The 16,868-nt window shown below is 38.8% G+C and overlaps 1 long non-coding RNA gene across 3 annotated transcripts; it reads right to left on the bottom strand.

Moving 5' to 3' along the window:
• Positions 1 to 1,282: 1,282 nt before the first annotated feature.
• Positions 1,283 to 15,378, bottom strand: LOC133958572 (uncharacterized). Of its 3 annotated transcripts, none has more exons than XR_009921700.1 (4): positions 15,070 to 15,378; positions 14,063 to 14,112; positions 10,785 to 10,844; positions 1,283 to 2,983 (listed from the first exon to the last, which is right to left on the bottom strand). It is a non-coding gene; the product is annotated as an uncharacterized LOC133958572 (long non-coding RNA). The 3 variants fall into 3 exon arrangements; XR_009921702.1 differs by lacking the exons at positions 14,063 to 14,112; positions 15,070 to 15,378 and adding exons at positions 11,339 to 11,406; positions 11,560 to 14,034; XR_009921701.1 differs by lacking the exons at positions 14,063 to 14,112; positions 15,070 to 15,378 and adding an exon at positions 11,339 to 14,034.
• Positions 15,379 to 16,868: the final 1,490 nt, after the last annotated feature.

The raw sequence follows: 16,868 nt of genomic DNA, 5'->3' as shown, positions 1-16,868 counted from the left end.
TTTAGCCAGATTAACAAACTGCTGTCATGTGCTGAGTAGCAGAACTGTTCAAGATGTGCAAAAAAAATTGTTCTCATTCCTGAGAGCAACAGGCCTGAGACAGACGCTGGTTTACCAAATATGTAACCTCTGGGCCTGCTCTGTGACCACAATCAGGAAGTCTCTGCAACAGCAAAATAGAGTAAGAGCGACACGCGTCCTGCAACAGGGAGACTATCAACATGTCACCAGCATACATCAAGACTGTGCTGCCACCAGGCAGGCTCAGGCCCTCAGGTCACACTTTACCACTATTGCATACACCGCCAGACCTTCTCTTGGACAAAGACAAGTACAGGCTGTCTGGGTGTAGTGGAATTAAGATAAATCTGTTCTCAAATTGGCAACTTTATAATACACTGAATCTGGCAGCAATGAAGCAAAAAATCGCATTAGTATCTGAACGATTAATTTCATTACTGGCTTGCAATTCCTGGACAAATCTTCAATAATCAGTTTGTTTTGGAATTTGGTGAGTATTGAAAGGATTGGTGGTTTCTACAACACACCTCATTCCATCAGATATTGCATCATGTCTGTTCTTGCTCTGAGAGGCAACGGATACTATCTAATTTCAGGTAGCTTAGCATTAGCATAGATTATTATTCTGCAGAAACAGATTTACTATGGTCAACTGAAACCTGAGTATTTAAAGTCAAATCTGCATTGTAAGAGCCGCTGTTAAAGTAGCATTACCTCTCCTAATGCTCTTTATTCAGAGTATTGGTGTCGATGTGTTGTAACGTGTTACAGTGAAAACTAAACTTGTCTGCAACCTTCAGTTTTTCCACGTTAATCTAAGGCAGTCTTCACTAAATTATTGTGTTAAATATAAATAAATTATAGGAAGAATAACTTTACTAGAATAGGCAGTCTCATAGAGAACCTGAGGCTGATGTCCACCACATATTTCCTAAGCTGAAATGACTATGATCTGATGAACTTTGAAGTAATACACTTTTATTTTTACCATGTAGCTGTCTGTTGAGAAGTTAACCTAGCACATGTATGACTTTACATATCGGTGTATTTGTGTTGAATGTTCCTCTAGGATGTCCAACATGAGACACAACTGGAATCCAACCAGACTCAACACTGAGTCATCACTACAACACTGACTCCAGGTACAGACCTGTTTTCATTACTTACAAACAATCAAATCAGAGTATTGCACATAATACATAATGGATTAACTAATATATGCAATACTTTTAATGTGAAATAACTCCATACAATACATTCATTGTCTTGGTAGTGCACAGTTTAATCCAAAAGCATATTCATATACATAGTTGAATATCCACAGAAAATATGGATACAAACTTTGTTCATAAGTAACACTTCCTCTACAATAATGCCATACTTTGATATTTCCTATCATTTTATCAGGGACTGACAAGCCTGAAGGACACAGCTTTGATGACCGTGTTCTGTCTCTTATGGCAAAGAAGAAAAATAAAACACTGGGTTCTTATCAAACATCTAAAGTGTATCAAATCAGAAAGCAGAAGATACACATTGTTCTAATGTGTCAATTTTTTAACCAACCATAATGACTATAGAAATTAACTCTATTATCCATGACACTTAGCAATTTCTGCCAACCTTAAACAGTTGCAGAAAACATGAAGCTGGTGCAGTCGTCCTCATGTTGACCAGCCTGAAGCTGCCGATCTCCACTATGTTGCGGCTGAGGACATTAGGTGCTGCAGTTCTTCATCTAATGAAAAGAAGACACTCAGTATAAAGAATGTTTTGTGTTGTGTATGAAGCACCACAGATGTCAGACAGAATCGATGTACTGGGCTCTGTGATTGTACCCTCATGGTTAAATCCACATATTTTAAGTCGCTTGGGATAAAAGTACTGAAAGAAAAAAACATTTTACAAATAGATAAAATGTCTTTCTACCTCATCTGTAATATTCAAGGTGATAATCTCCAGCAGAGCTGTTGATAACAGTCCACATCAAGTCTCTCCACTTCCCTCAGTGTGAAAACATAATTATATAATTATGAGAACTGTCTAAACTGTCTAATTCACTCCAAAATTCCATAACAGGCTAAATAAACGAGATGCAGTAGTAATGGTGGATATACCAGCCTGTATCAGAATATTTGTGAAACTTAGTTACTATCACATGCAACTTACACGTGTACCTTGAATACAGTAAGAAAAAGCAGATTTTCCAAACTCTGTGTGGATCTTTGGCACCTGCAGGGTAAACCATGTTGTTTAACACTGGTTAATTTCAGTTAATCAAATCGCCCATAAGATTGAGAGATGAAGATGTTAACGTTTTTTTTCCGATTCAACTGGAGGAGGAGAATAGGAGGGGGTTGACGCAATCCCTTTAGTACCCATTGTTAGTGGACAACTTCTTCCTGTTTTATCAGTTTAATACCGAAAACAGTGAGAGGAACTTATAGTTAATGGCTTTAAACCTTTCATACAATAGAACATGTTAGGGCTGGCAGAATGACAGGCGTGAACCCAAAAGCAAACGACAATGAGGCAGAGTGGGAATAAGCAAAGTTCGTGGTTTATTGGAACGTAGCAAGGGTCAGATACCAGGCAATCAGTCCGATGCAAACAAATCCAATAAGGAGCCGGCCAGAGATAATCCAGGGTAGACAGAGCAGTGGTCAGGAGCCAGGTAGTCAGTCCGAAGCAAACAAAACCGACAAGGGGCAGGCAGAAGAGGAGTCCAGAGAAAAAGCAGACAGGTCACGGTGGAGATCAGGCAGGAAAGGAATCAGGAGGTAAACACTGGACAGATTAGGCACGTACACACTAAAAGATCTGGCAGAGGACAAAGGGAACAGGCATGCAGATATACAGGGGAGACTAATGAGAAGATGGAAGACAGGTGCGTCAGTGGGTGGAGCCGGTGAAGGAATCAGAGGAGTGAGGAAGTGCAGAGCAGGAGGGGAGTGGCCGAGTTCTGAAAAGAGAAGGGAATTAGTAAACAAAAATTAACAGACAAACTAAAAATATTAATAACAAGGCGAATTCGTGACAGAACATGAGGCAAAGCAACCCGCAGAGAGTACTTGTTCATCTGCGTTACCTTTAATAAATTTGATTTATTTATTTAAGATTTTACATAATAATCTGTGCTTTAAATTTAGCTGATTTTGAACAGTAGTGATTATTATTCTCTATTTTCCGTAATAGAAGAGGAGAGTTTAAAGACTGTTTGTCTCCCCTGCTCTCCTTTGGATTTGAACTGGATTTTATCTGAATGGTAAAGTTTCTATATAGTATTTCCATTATCATTATGACACTCATCCTACTACATTTATTTACATAGCTTGTGCTGCAAAGATCAAGATAAAGATCACAATATACTGACACTTATGTCTGTTGATGCGTATGTACTTTTAATAATATAAAGGATCTCAAATCTTAATTCAACTCCCTTCATAGCACATTTCATTAGTTCCCTAAAGAATATCACACATTTTCTTATCTATCTTAAATCCTTGTGGGATGCTTTTTACACTTCAAAATCTGGTGCACATTAAAACATATCTAAATCAGTGCATTTGAAACACCTACTCAGACTAAAACATTTTCAAATAGGACATGTGACCTTTCTGATGCATTTGACCTCTTACAGTTTGATAGGATATTATTAAATGTGTGACTGTATGAGGTTTTTGTCTTTAGTCAGTGTATTAGCTACAGTAGATAGCAGTCAGCCGATCACAGTTAGAAGAAACACAGACAGGTACCAGCACAGAAGCTCAGTAATGAACTGCGGGTAGGGTCAGCAACAAACACATTTTAGACATTTAAAAAGAGTGCAGCCTAGATCCTTAGTTTTTTTGTGTTATTTTGCAACTTCAGTGTTTTAGGGACAGTTAAGATTTCCAAGGTCACACAATAATGCAAGCACAAATAATATGTGATTTCTCCTTAGGCATTTAGTTGGTCTTTTAATTTGCTAAAATACGTTTTTTGCTTACCCCGTCCATGGCACATCATTGCTTATATTCCATGCTGTTTCTCCACGTAGCGAATACACTGGCTATTGATAAGGACCTCATACAATCACACATAAAACTATCCAAATTAACCCCTTGAGGCCTTTAAGTATGCATATTTCAGCTAGCCTGCAATGCTTGCATAATTTGTAACCATTGCCATAACCAAACATACAATATTTACAAAGTGGCCTCATGCTCAACAGTGTGGCCATAACTTTATTACAGTTTCAAGAGCTTTCAGAAAATCACTCAGACAGTCTGACTAAACAGAAAAACGTGTACATCTGCAGAGATTATATTTTCAATGAAGTATTACTGTAAAGTGTAGAGAGCTTTGTAAGAAATACAGGATAGAAATGCAGTAAGTTAATTTCCAACAAATTCTGTTTTTTTAGGCCTTTGAGTAAAAGGTAAACATTTGCAATCAAGAACAATGGTCAGGGGTTGTGGCCTTCCCTTGCTGCATTTCCTTCAGATCTTAAAATCATGATGAGAGAAGTCATATTTGGCTTCCTTGCTGAAATGATGTCAAAAACATTCGAAATCTGAACTTTGAAGGCTATGGACTATTTTTAACTATTGACTATACCAATCAACAAGCTGGCCTAACAGCTTTTTGATTGGTACTGTATTTTAAATGTCAATTGTAGTAAATATCTTAATGATTAATGCAAATTAACATATATATTTTTTTTAAGCACACAAAGGGATATGAGTGGTTTGCCAATAAAGTATTTGTATGGATATTAAGTAAGTCTTAGGTTGGAAAAAAATATGTTTTTATTATTGTCAGAATAATAATCATCACAAATTTACCAAGTGTGGTCGTACAGTTTTATTAAATTCAATTAGATTTAATTTGTACATGTGCCAGCATTATAATAGCTAGCAAGCTAAGTTAATCCTAGCAAATTAGTCTGTGGCCTACTCACGCACTGACTTTAGAAGATGAGCTAACATGAATTTACAAGGTAAATTAAGCACACAACCTACCCCAGTGGCTTCACATCCATGAACTGTCTCATCAATTGAGTTATAAAATGATCTAGAGACATCTGTCCTCCTGGGTCAGGTGCTGCTGCTCTGGGCAGTGTCTAACCCATTGTGTGAAAGGAGCGCAAACTGTTCTCTTACATCACTGGCTGAGCAGGAAGGGGGTTTTTGAATTTCATTCCCATTACCCAAGTAAACTTTACTCTATTGCAGGGGTGTCAAACTCATTTTGGTTACAGGGCCATATACTGCTCACTTGATATCAAGTGGGCCAGACCAGTAAAATCATAGCATAATAGCTTCGTACCCCCCCTTTTTTTTTCACCGCCGCCACCATGCCCCTCCGCCCTGGATGACGTTCATGGTGGGGGGGACGTGGCTGCAGCAGATACCAACAAGGACCTAGGAGTCTGACGCACGCATTGAAAGTGAAAGATGAGGGCCGTCGCGCACCGGCTGGTGTGGGATTCCAGCCCCCAAGGGCTCCGTGGACAGCACTGCGAAACCCCTGGACCACTTTGAGTACCCCGTACCCCAGTTTGGGAACCGATGGTCTATGGCAGGGGTCACCAACCTTTTGAAACTGAGAGTTACTTCAAAGATACTGACTAGTACGAAGGGCTACTTGTTTGATACAAACTTCCTGAATAACAAAGTTGCAAAGATCACCTTTTAATAATAATATATGTGAAGAGACTGTCTGATCACGTCAATGTTAATTATTTCTCACAATAATTATTAACAATGATTTCAACAACAATGATGGTAGTAAACAGATATATTAAAACATGCAACATGTATTTCTGTATATCTTTTTTTTAAACTTTGCTTAAATTCAACTTAATTGAAGTACTTCTGGTGACATCTATTTTCTGAATTTCCCACGGGATTAATAAAGTATCCATCTATCATCTATCTACATTAATCACTAAATTCTTCCATCAGACTGTACTTTTTCAAAAATAGAGACAAATGTATTAAATTATAATCGCTTTGTTACAACGATGATAAAGCTTAACAAAAAAAGAATACATGCATGTGACTGGGGTGGAATGTTTCTAAGTGTCTTTTTAATTTGTTGGGTCCCTTACTGTCAGCTGCCAGAGTTTTCAGACCTAAAATACACACTGGTCTCTCCTCATGTCCTCCTTCATTCACTGTGAACCAAAGAGCAAGACAGGCTTCATCATACTTTCTTTTCAACTTGTTTTTTGAACACTGTGTCTTGTTTGTCCCTGACCAGCTGCTTCACGGCAACGAGCTCTGATCTCATGTGTGTGTCTCTGAGCGAGTGAGTGGGGGCGGAGCCCCGGGGCCTGTGTGTGTGTGCTGTCTGGAGACAAACACACACATTTCCGCTCCTGGTATTTCTTGCTGGCCTGATACGATAATGATTGACAAATCAACAGTTTTTTTATTTCAATTTTTTAATTTAGAGCATGCCTCGCATCCGGTGGGCCGAGCTGGACCCCCTGGTGGGCAGTATGTTTGACACCCCTGCTCTATTGTGTTGGGTCGTACAGTAAATACAGAAGAGTATTTCATATTACTTGGCGTGAATTAACAAAATTACTTAACAATATGAGGATTATATGTCATATGTTACTATGTTATATGATATGTGTTATTTTTTTATCCTGTATCCCGTCTATTGCGTAGATGTTGCTTGCCAGGTCATAAGAATTTCACTGCTCTGATGACGCTAAGTTATTTGGTTCATGTGACAATAAACTCTGAATTGATTTGATTTGATTTGAATTACTAACAAACTCCAAGTATCAGATTAAATAGCACACAACATTTTGAAGTAAAAGCACTTAAATAATATTTTATTGTAGAACACTCCACATAAACATTACGTAAGTGTAGTAAATTCCTCAAAACAATACTCACTCACTACAGGAATGTCAGCACATAGACATCATACTTTACTTCCTATTTATCACGTAATTCTTGTAGGCATTAAATTATAAGCATTTTATCACAAATATTTCTGGGTCTGGGAGCATAACGCTTAATTTGATCTAGTTTATGTAATCCCATCTGATTTTGATAAGTCATAACCTTATTTTTACTTTCTGGGGTAATTTGACCCAGCAACTTTCAATATAGAACCATTCTACTCACACATGAGCGCAGTTAAAGACAAAACATGCTGTAACTCTATCTTTTTATCTAGCCTATGACTCAAGCTGGCATTCCGGAGGAGAACATTGCTTCAGACTGGTCACCTTGTTTTGCTTGTATAAATCGTGGACTGATTTAATTTACTTGACACTTTTGATCTGCTTTCTGATCTATTTTTATTTTCGATTTTTTTTTAATTTTTCACATTTAAATTTTGACCTCGGCTGTGGACTCTTTTTTTCCCTTGTTTGCATATTCACATCAATTTGAAAACTAACAAAATTTGGCTCCTACATTAATTACATTAACAACCCGAAGTTGACCCTGAAATACCTGATGGACACAGGCTCCCTGAAAAACTTCCAATTACAACAAGGTTAAGGTGTTTGATTGTTTTTTTGTTTGTGTGTGAATGGGTGAATGTATAAATGTACTGCAAAGAGCTTTGAGTGGTTGTCAAGACTAGAAAAGCGCTATATAAATACAAAACCATTTACCATTACATTTTATTATAGATGACATTATTTATAAACAAATAAATCCCGCTCAATTGACATAGTATAGATTTCGTCTTGAATAGGTCATAATGAAAATGACAAAAATGGATAGTTTAAATATTTTTTACTCCTGTACTCTAATCCCAAAGTGCAGAATTCAAATACAATGAATGACAAAATATTTGGTGCAGCATAAAGCTCACCTGGTTGAGCTGCCACCCAATTGAAGATATGCCGCATCCGCAGCGGCCCTTTGCTGAATCTCCTCCCCAACACACTATTTGCTCCTCACACGGCTAGCTCACTCTCCTATCCATAATAGAGGCCACCCCCATAAAAATGTTTAATTAAAAAATTTAAATTAAATAAAAGTCCAATATATTCAAGTATTTCTTTGTTCTGACAGTTTATTGATCAATAAGCAGTATTAATTTGTTTAATTACATATTGTGCGCTGGCTGCTTACATTGCAGCCCCTCAGTAAGGACAACCAGAGCATCACATGCTACTGAAATAAGGATTTGTGCTTCTCAACTCTAGCCCTAGCATTGTCACAAGTACCAAACAAGAGCATACTGTTTCATATGGCCCATGGAATTGCTGATAAGCCCAACCCCCAAGAACAGTATTTCCAGGAATCCCTCTTTCTGATAGGTCAAGGGATTCCTGGGAAAACTGGACCCCAGGAGAGAGGAGATAAATCTTTTGATTTGATCCATTATTTTCCAGACACCAACAGCAATGGATCCATTCTTCACATGCAGCACTGCAGCTGTTGATTAGAAACGACCACATCTGTACTTTACTTTCCTTCTTCTGATAGTGCCACTTCAAAAATGGTTTCCGCATATACTGAGCCCCAAATTGCTCCAGACAGTTGTGCTGACAGTGTGTGAGTGTTATCTATTAGAGACCGTGCTGCACATAGATGCACTTTATGAATGTGTGTAAATGGGCCAAACTGCAAAAAAGTTATCTTCAAGTCTAGAAATCCAATTACAATTTAAACTGATATCGATTACATGTTAATTCATTAATCTGGAAGGATTCACAAGCTGTAATTTAAGGCTTTTCATTGCAATGGACAATTACAGAATTGGATGATAGAATAGAATAATGGAATAGAATAAGGGGTGCCTGGTTGATATATCTCTATGAGGCTATAAAGACTTACAAAGACAAGCAAAGTTTTAAATTGGATTTGTATGGTGCCAAATCATAACATACATCATTTCATAGCACACGTATAGTAAGGTTGAGACCTTAAATATTATAGAGAAACTCCCCCAATAACTGGAACAAACCTCTAGCAGAAACAGACGTGGGCGTACATCATCCTCGACTGGCATCATCATATAATTTCACATCATAATCCCTAACACAAGAAAACCACATATCTGGTACTTATGCACAGCATATATTAGTTTTGTATGAATATGTGTGTATGTGAATGGGTAAATGTGGATGGTAGTGTTAAGCACTGGTGGTAAGACTATAAGACTAAGCACTATATAAATAGTGTCCATGTACCATTTACCTGCTGATTGATGCTGTTACATGACTGTGGACATGCTCAGATTGATATTTCTGTCCTCCGTCCCGAGCTACAGTGCTTCATCTCAGACTACCAACTGACCAGAGATGCAGCACTGCACCATGGGCCATAGGGAAGAGAAGGACATCTACTGATAGAAGAAAAAAAATGGAAATAGCAGACAACGTAAATTTAGTGAGCTGAGACGGTTTAATAATTCCATGTGCTGCACATGGGCTGTCATTGGTGTAATTAAGTGAAACTTTCTACTGGTGATTTCCTATTGACTGAGTTTTCATTGAATTATTTGTATCTATATGACACTGGATTTAATTGTTGTCAGAATATGATGTAGAAGATGGGTATTTATCTTCCTCTATAATTATAACATCATTAGGGAACTCACTTATATAACATTACATAGGATTCAAATTTAAAATGAACATGCGCACAATAGCCAAAAATGGCGTATGCGAAATAAATCATAAGATTTAAAAACTTTGCAGATGCACGGCTGAAGGCAATGTTCGGTTTCAAAATCCCAGTCCACCTGGAAAAAAGGATACATATCCTGCCCTCTACACTCCCACATTCAACATAAATTGTCAAGCCAAAGCTCCTCAATGATTTACTTATGGTGAATCATGTCATCAACAAGCGAGAAGACCAACTTTTCCAACACCAAAATCGAGGTGCTTATGAGTGAGGTGGAGGTAGTGCTGCTACAGCTCATTGTTGTCAGTCTAACAATTTTATAATTTAAAAATCCCATCCAAAAGGGCATTATTGGGATATAACAGCAGCTTATACGTGATGTTTTGTTACTCAGTATTTAAAGACCTAATTGTTGAAAGACTCTGGACCTTGGAGACTGAAAAGAAGAAGTGGTGCAAATCGCTTTCACAGGTCTCAGTATATGTAATTGGAATATAAGTGGCATCTACTTTGGATTCATATCAAATGTACAGATGTTGTAATTGAACTCCCTTTCACAACACAATGAGAGACCTATAAAGACAGGAGCAGAAAGAGAATGCTCGGACTGTGTTCAGCTTGAAACTCCCAGTCTGCCCATATATGGTCTTTCATTTCTGGGAACATGGAAAAAGGGATTGCTGCTTTGGATAAACATTCCCTCCTCCAGGATGTGATTGCTCCCACTGATAGTTTGTCACCCCCACCATCCCCTACCCTTCTGGCTAAATACATTCCCTTTTCTAGTCACAGTGGGGAGGCAGCAGAGGAGGAGGGCGCCCTTTATTTAGTCCCTTTCCCTCTGCTCTGGGCCAAACAAGTCCATATTAAGAAGAAAGACCATCTCTCTCTCTCTCACACTCTCTCTCTCTCTCTCTCTCTCTCTCTCTCACACACACACACAAAACCACAGACCCACGTCAAGTCTTTTCTCAATGCCTTCCTGTGTGTGTGTGTGTGTGTGTGTGTGTGTATGCATACATGACACCAAGCTTCAAACTTACGATCATCATCTCCATGTTGCATGGTTAGTTGTGATTAGTATTTGTAAAGTGGGAAGATATTTATCCGTGTGAGTGTCTGAGAAAGTCGAGAAGTATTGCACTGTATTCAGGATGACATACTTACCAATTCCTCTAGCCTCTTCTTATCCAGGCATTGGCCACTCCTGTTCACTCTCCTCAACCCCTTGGAAATTACAAATGTTACATGTTCAGTCACAGAAAGATCTCTCTGAAAGACACTTTGGCTGCTTTCTATTTTTACTGTAGAGAGGTTTTCTTCCTAGGTGATTACAGGACACGTTGCAATTTAAATTGATGACAACATAAGACACATTTTACTATGAGTGGACCTTCTTATTAGCAACTGATTCGCCATGTTCCATCTTAATATGGAGAGCCTTCATATAATCTATACAATTATCGTTATAAAGATAATTTTGTGCCAGGTCCTGCAGCAGCCTAGCTGTGTGGCCATTCCATGAATACATCAGACCAACCATTATCAATCATTTACACTCCAATTTACACATATACATTCTGTTTTTAAAATATGTTACATTTACATCCTGAACCTAAAAACTTAGCACAACATGAGAGTGACATTGGCTATACTCTGCTACATCAACGTGCAAAAATAAATAAATAAAACTAATAGAACAAATCAAACAAAAGACCAACCACTTTATTCCCATTTAAAAAGAGCCGCTACCCAGGTACGGATGGTTTTAAATTGCATGCCAGGAATACTGTAAAAAGGAAAACATTCTCAGTAATAATACATTTAATTAAATTTAGTAAGGCAATGGAAATCAAATACTAGGACAATAATTATTCAAGTTGTGAAGCTCTCTGTTGTTTTGTATGTTTTAGCTAAATATGAAATGAGAATCAAAGTTTACTTGTTGGTTCAAAGAGAGGATCCTCAGATGTGGATTATGGCTTAACTGTGGAGCTGAGGTGTGTGCGGTTTGAGGGACACTCAGGCTCCACTCGCAAAACTCTGTTAAGCACCTGCATGTTTCACCCTAGTATCAAAACAGACGATGGGGCTGACAGTAGTTTATATGTTAGGGTTAGGCATTTAGTTATCAATCAATCAATCATCATATCAGCCCATATCAGCAATTCACAATTTGTCTCATAGGGCTTAAATAAGTGTTTAGGGGAGGGTAAACGGCTATGGACTGCATTACGCCGATGTGTCTGTGTTTGTGTGTGTATTGCTCTTACATGGTCTGTTTTGTTCACATCACCTGATGCCTGTTTCTCTGTTTCTAGGCATGAGCACACATAGGCAGCGCTCTGAGGGGACAGATGCAGTTAAGTGAGCTTGTGTGTATATTCTATGTGTAGGTATAAATCTAGCAGTTGTACTATTCTTTCTAAGCCTGGTATGTGTAGATAATTATGTCTATGATCCTTGTCATCTATGCTGGCTTAAGATGGAAAATTGTGTGAGACAAATGTCAGCCATACCACAGGAGGATCAGATTTACACGTTTTTTACCATTTAAGGAGAGCACAAAACCGAATCTACTTGCACCCTACCTCTTTCTTCGCAGTGTTCCAGAACGGATTACACAGAAACTGTAACTCCATAAAAATCACAGCACTAGTAAGTCTTCTTTTACTTTGTATATATGTGAGATTGTGAGTGTGAGTGTGTGTGTGTGTGTGTGTGTGTGTGTGTGTGTGTGTGTGTGTGTGTGTGTGTGTGTGTGTGTGTGTGTGTGTGTGTGTGTGTGTGTGTGTGTGTGCGTGCGTGCGTGTGTGTGTGTGTCTGTTAAGACAGGCTGTGATAACAGTCAGAGCCATCTCTGTTGTTGAGCCAAACATTGCCTAATATGGTCATATTTCTGTTTCTCCTTGGCTCTGTAAAACACACACAGGAAGCCCTTTCTCAATTTGTATCCATCTGTCTGTCAAACTACACACACACTCACACACACATACACACAATCTCATGTATGTAAAAAAATTATATTTGAATGTATATGTATGTATAAAATGATTTAATAGTGCAGTGACTTAGTAAGTGGTGTTGTCAAAGTTTCGTACACAAAGACACAGAAACAGTCATTGTACGACACAAAAATGGCAATGCTGAACAGGGAGTCAAACACTGGTGCTTGATCAGAGCTACAGGACCCTGTCATAGTGGAGTGCAACGCAGAACATTAAGGCTGTTATTAGGGGGTGCTGTAAGGAACTTAGAGAGGATTTTTGGTGGGAGTCCAGGGGCACAGGAAGTTATGGCTGTTATGATGGTTCAGTGTTTTAACACGACAATGATGAGAAATATACACTTGCTGAAAAGGAAAGATATCAAGTCAAGTAGGGGGCGGCTGTGGCTTAGGAGATGGAGCAGTTTGTCCCCTGACCAGAAAGTTGATCCCCATATTCCCACATTTCACAATCTGAAGGATCCTCGGTCAAGATACTTAACCATAAATTGCCCCTGACAGCTGTGCCAGCAGTGTATGAATGATGCACAATAGAGAAAGTGCTGCACATAAAAGCACTGTATGAATGGTAAAACTTTGGTTTAAAGTGGTTTGTGTGGTTATAAGAGTTGAACTGGTTGGGGGTTGTTTACATCTTCTGAGTCCGGGGTATTTTCATGAAGTCTTCCATGGGCTATGTCTTAACTCCTCTTGCTCCCCCTCCTTCTCCCATGTGAAACTGACCCTGGGAAACATGGATGGTCTCTTGGTCCCAGGGGAGGACCGGTGTTGATTATATATGGGTAGGTTATGTGAAAGTCTTCCTAACTTAGTGCCCTGACTACTCAGTAAATAAATAGAGCATTTCCTCCTCTCCTCCCTCTGCACTTTCTCATGTTCTTCCCAGTCATCAGCAGGACAGCAGCTCCTGACAGCTGGGGTGTTACAACACGTGTTTTAGTCACTGGACTTTTGGAAGCTAGACTTCTAAAATATGCAATGCAGTCCCTTTCCATCATCATTAACCCTTAACATTCAAGGTACCCTCTCAGTGCAAACTCATTTTGGAGGAAAAAGTAAGATCCGAATGCATAGTCCCAGCTGGTTGAAAGCCACAATTTACAGAGCTGTTTCCAGCAAAAGTCTGGGGAGAAAAAATTCACCCAACTTGCTGTACAGTCCTATTCCAATTAACAGTGTTTGCATATCTTGTTTTCTTTGTAAAGTACCTATTTCAGTTTTAAAAAAAACATTGTGTTGAGTGCATATCTGCTTTTGCATTATTACCTAAATGTTTGAAGGTTGATACCTGGTTTCAGGGTCAGGTAAAAAGGTTGGGGAAAGAGGCTCAGAATTCATTATGTCACAGTGTGTACATTTGTAAAAGGACCATTATGTATATGTGTGTGTGTGCATGTGCGTTCGTGTGTTGCTCTTGCCAGGTCTGTTTCTTCCACACCTTCTGATTCCCATCCCTCTGTTGGAGGATGAACTCGCACAGCTAGGGCTCTGTGGGAACAGATGGAATTAAGTAAGCTTGGGCTTATATTGTATGTGTGTGTATATGACTAGCAGTTGTTTCCTATTCTTTCTTATTATGTTATATATATAAACTGTTGTCTATAGTACCTGTTATAAATGTTGGCCTCCTGTTTGAGATGAAACATTGTGTGACACCAATGTCAGCCATACTTCAGGAGGGTACGTAACAGATTTTTGCTTTGTACTTAGAGAAAGCATAAAACCAAACCCACCCCACCCTACCTCACCTTGCACTGATTGTAAATTGTGTCTGTTTATGATCAGTTCAGTTGCTTTCAAATACTAAAGGGGTGGCTCGGTGAATGGCATTTAGTTAACCTTTTAGTTTTTGAATTTTACTTCCTGACTTTCTTGCCCTCCTTATCTGTTTGGCTGGCACTGAATCTACAAAACATGTACTTACGTAAAACTTAACTGTACTGAATTATGTCAGTACATATGCCAACTTAAATCAGCCCCTACAACCCCCCTATTCATTGTGACAACATACAGTGTCACTACATATCACACTGTGTAAGATGATTTAATAAAAACTGTTGAAGAATGTCCGCTTTTAGCATTGCTGAATCATGGCTGTATGAAGAAAAGCTAATATAATATGTATGTATACAGTATATCCAAGCTGAGACATTACATGAAATCATATCACAAAAATGATTTATTTTGGTGCTAACATATACATGTCCACGGGTATTGGCTAGTGCCCTTGGTTGGCTGGTTAATACAACTGAACTGTAGCAAAGGCTTGCGACATTGACCAAGTATTTGGATATTGTCCAAACCCCTACATTGCCATCACTGAACACAGTGCACTCTGGAACCACTGCTTTGGATTGACACCAAACTCAGTGTGGAGAACCTTCAGGGAAAAAACATGTCCGCTTTCACTCTTGTGAAACACGAGTAATCTGCGAAATCTCATACCTTATTAAGTCCTCTGCTCCAGGTCAGCTGAGGTGCTGCTCAGAGCTGCTTCACTCCTGGACATCTCTTTCTTGCCATCTCCACAGGCTGCATACTTGGTTTTCCTGGGTGAAATCAATCAGCTGCTGTTTGACTTGTTTGTCCGCTGTGGGGCTACTTCTACAACAGTGTTATATGGGTATCTAGCTAAGTTCTCTAAATTTAGTTTCAACCTTTCTTCACAGCTAGCAAAAGTTCAGATCCCACTAAAATAAGGTTGCTCGTCAGTGTGGGACATCCTCTGGTCTTTGTCTGTGTCTTTCTTATGAAGCAGATGGACCGCCAAGCCATGCATTCCTCTGTTACCTTGTATGGTCAATGGAGGGAGGGCTTCACACCAGAGAATGCCTCCTCCTCCAAACAGGACTGATTCGCCAATGTCAGAGAAAACCAAGAAGCCTTAACCAGTGACCTGTGGAGTCTGTGAAAGATGGAGGGACAGAAAAGACATGAAGATCAAAAGTAAAAATGAATGAATGAGATGCCAGAGTTCGGAGTGTATGCATGTGTGTGTGTGGTTGTGTGTGTGTGTGTGTGTGTGTCTCTGTCTGTGTCTGTGTATGTGACCTTGTTTTGGTTAACTCTACAGGAACCTTTACAGCTTAAACACTCACCTTGTCAAGATATCAAGACCTAATTCGGATTTAATTGATTTCATTTCAAATGATCTGGGTAAGGGAAGGGGTAAGATATGAATGATGGTTAGGTTGGGGTTTTACGATTTTGTTAATTTATTTTCCTTTCTTTCAGAGTGAAATTGAAAGATTAAAAGGTTTTGTGTAAAGTAAAAGAATAAATGTTAGAGTAAGTTTTTGCCCATCACCTATTTACACACATTACTTTTGAGTTTCGGTTTCTTGCTCAAGGACACTTAGGCATGTGGAATAGGGAAGACAGGGGTCAAACTGCTGTCCTTCTGGTTAGAGCAAAATTCAGCCAGATATTTTTTATTTATTTGTTTGGAAAGAGAATGTAGATATTTGAGACACTGAACTGAACAAAAGTCGGTCTGTCTCACTCCGGTCTGCAACGATTCTTTTTGTAGCTCTTCTGGCCCTCTGTAAAAAGTCACTGCAAGCCAATTGTCTAAGCTTCACCTTGATATCAAATTACTTTTTTGGGGGGAGGACAAGTTCCTATAATGCAATTGTCTAAATGGTATACCTGGATAATATGTTTCTTTTCCCATTGATAATTCTTTGTACTATGTGCTTTTTTATGCTGTATTTAAATTCAGTCATATCAGTACAGACCCTTTGCTTTTGTGAAAGCAAGAATAGCAATCTCTGTCTCCAAATAATTGCTCTCTTCCTGCATTCTATCCTTCCTTCTCTGTCTCCTGTTCTGCCTCTCTTTCTACGCCCCTTTTCTCCCCCTGAAGCAATTTAATAGCTTCCACATGTTACTTTGTTTTGCCGTCCAGTCAGCTGCCCGATTCAGAAAAAGCCCAAATTTAGAAGAAATATGAAAGTTGTCAGACACATATTTTAAACACTAGGGAAATTGTTCCCCCAACAACACTTTCCTAGTCTTGTGACCACTCAAAGCACTTTACATTTAATTTATTGTAATCATACAATATCATTCAAAATCATTCATATTATTTAATCATTATCAAAATATTTTCCAAGCAAATTCACATATACTTTACATTCGAATCAAACTTCCTCCGTTGTCAAATTAAAATACCTGTCTCAGGTGAAGCAGAGAAACACAGTACACTTCTCCTCACATTGCATCTCCCCTTCTCATTTGCTATG

This window comes from Platichthys flesus, chromosome 8 (assembly GCF_949316205.1).
Source record: "Platichthys flesus chromosome 8, fPlaFle2.1, whole genome shotgun sequence".
Classification (NCBI taxonomy): Eukaryota; Metazoa; Chordata; class Actinopteri; order Pleuronectiformes; family Pleuronectidae; genus Platichthys; species Platichthys flesus.
The sequence above is the reverse complement of the archived record's forward strand: the minus strand, read 5'-3'. Positions and strand labels throughout refer to the sequence as shown.